Source organism: Pteropus medius, unplaced genomic scaffold, assembly GCF_902729225.1.
Source record: "Pteropus medius unplaced genomic scaffold, Ma_sr-lr_union100, whole genome shotgun sequence".
Lineage (NCBI taxonomy): Eukaryota > Metazoa > Chordata > Mammalia > Chiroptera > Pteropodidae > Pteropus > Pteropus medius.
The window spans coordinates 5,575,125-5,578,709 of NW_024354498.1; the positions used below are offsets into that span (position 1 = coordinate 5,575,125).

Genomic DNA, 3,585 nt, shown 5'->3' on the forward strand with positions numbered 1-3,585 from the left:
AGTGCTGAGGAAAATGTAGAAGGTTGAAAACAATCCCTGTAGAAAATGAAAGAAAGGTAGCTAAGGACATAAAGAATGATTGTATAACAGTTTGAAGTCCCAGCTAATTTGGGCAATCTTTTTTTGTGTCATTGATTGTTTTTCCCCATGAGCCTAGTTAAAGATTGGATGCGTCTAAGATCTTGACTGACCGAGGGACGGGGTTTTGTCAGGTGAGTGCAACTAAAGGACAATGAGGGCATGGAGTTATGGAGTCGGGGATATTTTCTTTTTATTTATTTATTTATTTTTTTAGGTGAGGCAACCTTTGGTTGACCTCACAGATTCCAAGGACCTTGTCAGCTCACAATCCCTTATTTTTTATTTTTTACGACTACAGCACCTGGTCTTCCCAGGTGGTCTCCCATCCGAGTACTAACCAGGCCCAACCCTGCTTAGCTTCTGAGATCAGATGGGATCAGGCTTGTTCAGGGTGGCATGGCTGTAGATAATATTTTCTTTTTAAAATTTTATTAGTTTCAAGCAGACAGTACATTGCTTAGACATTTATGTAGTTTATAAATGATCCCGCTGATTGCTCTTTCTTTCTTCTGGCTCTGCATCTAGCCATTATATTACTGTTCACTGCATTCCCTATGCCGTGCTCCCCATCCCCATGACCATCTATCAACTATTAATTTGTACTTCTTTAACCCTTCACCCCTTTCACCCAGCCCCACAACTCCCCTTCCCAGAGGATATTTTTAAGAGAATGAAGAGTACCTGGAGGGAAGATCAGAGAGAAGGACGCCTGGAGCTCACACAAGGCAAGATATAATGCCTGCTCACACCAATCAGATTGGAAAACCTCATAATTCATGTGGTATCAGGTAGAGTGCTCAGAAGCATTTTGCCTCAATAATGGGAAATAATGACCCCTAAACTAGGCTTTAGTACTGCCTAACAAATCTTAAAAACAAGACTTAAGAGAATCAAACTGTCTCTAAGTAATTCAACCACATCCCAGAAAAAGGAGAAACTAGAGGAATGCAAAAATATCCCAACACCCAACAAGGCAAAGTTCACAATGTCTGGAATCCAATTTAAAATATAACAGAAAAGCAAAGAAGTAAGAAAATCAGTCCATTGAAACTAGCCTAGAATGACAGAAATTATTGAATTAGTAGACAAAGTCATTAAAATAATTATTATCACTGTATCCCATATGTTTAAGAAGCTAGAGGAAAGAGAACAAATTAACTAGAGACAGAAATGGTAAAAATTTAGGTAAATTATAGTTCTTTAAAGCATGTGTGAAGGTTGAAAGCAAAATATATAACATTGTAGATATTTCTCAATATATGTAGATGTACTATATAAGACAACTGTGGTAGAAAGGGGGGAGAGTAATGGGATCTATATGGCAGTAACGTTTCACATTTTCATTGAAGTAGAAAAATACTGATTCTAAATAGACTGTGAAAGGTTAAGTATGCATTTTGCAATTCCTAATGCAACTACTAAAAGATTATCAACTGTTTAAAACACACCATAGAACTGACCCAACAAAGGAAATCCTACCTCTGCTACCACTACCATTACAATTATCGCTCTAGGACAGTGGGTTGGCAAACTATGGCCCATGGGCCAAATTTTTGTAAATAAAACTTTATTGGAAAGCAGCCATGTCCATTCATTTATGTGTTATATATGCCTGTTCTCATGCTACAATAACAGAGTTGAAAAGTTGCAACAGAGACCACATGGCCCACAAAGCCAAAGTATTTGCTATTTGGCCTTTTATAGAAAAAAAAAATTGTTGACTCTTGCTCAAGTACCATACGGCCTCAGCCCAGGCTATATCAACAGAATGAAAGCCCCATGATCTGCTTCTCAACACTCGTAAAGTTAGAGCTTCACACAGGGACCACTGTAACTGCTGCTGCAGAGAAACAAAACTTTATAACTGTGTGTGCCATAGGAAGCATGGAGTCCACCTCATTTCCACTTTGCAAATCTCTCAGGGAGGTAAAACCTGGGACACACATGGAAATCATGCTGCAAGAGAAAATGGGAAATGAATTTAGCTTTCCTGTCCCCAGCATGCAGTGAGGCATGCCATAGAGGCTTTGGAATGGAACTGGGCGGGTCAATTTGCACTATGTGCCAAACCATCCAACTTGGTGGTCATTCTGAATAAGGAATCCACAATCAAGCCAACAGGATGGAGACAAGGAAAAGGTTTTAAGAAGAAACTAGAAGGCACTTTACTTTTATTATTTAATTTGTATTGAGATGCAAAATGCAACAGGATGTACCATTTTCCAATCTTAACAGAATTATATGAGGGTTCCAATTTCTACACATCATTGCCAAAACTTGCTGTTTTCTTTCTTTCTTTTTTTAAACATTACCATCATAGTGTGTATGAAGTGGTATCTAATTGTGGTTTTGACTTGCATTTTCCTAATAACTACTGATATTGAGCATTTTTTCACATGCTTGTTGGCCATTTGTTTATCTTCTCTAGAGAAAAAACTCTACTCAAAGATTTCATCCATTTTAAAAATTGGATTATGTGACTTTTATTGTTGAGTTGTAAAAGCTCTTTACATATTCTGGATTCTAGACCATTATTGAATATACGATTGGTGAATATCTTGTCCAATTCTATGGGTTGTCTTTTCACTTTTTTGATAGTGTCCTTTAAAGCACAAAAGTTTTTAGTTTGATGAAATCTGATTTATCTACTTTTTCTTTTAATCACTTGTGTTTTTGCTATCATAGCTAAGAAACTACTTCTTCGGCCAATGTTATGAAGATTTACATGTACACTTTCTTCTAAGAGTTTTATAGTTTTAGCTTTTGCAGTTAGGTCACTGATCCATTTTTTACTTAAATTTTGCATATGGCATGAGGTAGTCATCCAATTACATTCTTTTACATATAGATATCTAATTGTCTCATCACTATTTCTTGGGAAGACTATTCGTACCTTATTGACTTGTTTTGGTGCCCTTGTAGAAAATCAATGGACCATGAATGTAAGAGTTTGTTTCTGGAATTTCAGTTCTACTTCATTGACTTATATATCTATTCTTATGCCAGTATCACATTGTCTTGATTACTGTTTCTTTGTAGTAATTTTGAGATTGGGAAGTGATTCTTCCAACTTTGTTTTTCTTTTTCAACATTGTTTTAGCTATTCTGGGTACTTTGAGTTTCTATATGAATTTTATAAAGAGCTGTCAATTTATGCAAAAAATATAAGCATCTGGAATTTTTATAGGGATTGCAGTGACTCTGTAGATCAATTTGGGGAGTATTATTATCTTAACTCTTTCAATCCATGAATATGAGATACCCTTCCATTTACTTAGGTCTTCTTTAACTTCTTCCAATGAAGTTTTATAGTTTTCAGATACCTGTCTTGCACGACTTTTTTTCAATTTATTCCAAAGCATTTTATTTTCTTGTTTCTTTTAAAATGAAATTGTTTTTTAATTTCATTTTCAGGTTGTTCATTACTAGTGATAGAAATACAAGTGATTTTTAATACTGATAGTGTCCTATAACCTCACTGAACTTACTGATTAGCTCTAATTG

General features: G+C 35.6%; 1 non-coding gene across 1 annotated transcript; it reads right to left on the reverse strand.

The window, feature by feature from the left end:
- Window positions 1-370: 370 nt before the first annotated feature.
- LOC120594355 (5S ribosomal RNA) lies at window positions 371-489 on the reverse strand. The gene has a single exon (XR_005650553.1). It is a non-coding gene; the product is annotated as a 5S ribosomal RNA (ribosomal RNA).
- Between the last annotated feature and the right edge of the window lie 3,096 nt (window positions 490-3,585).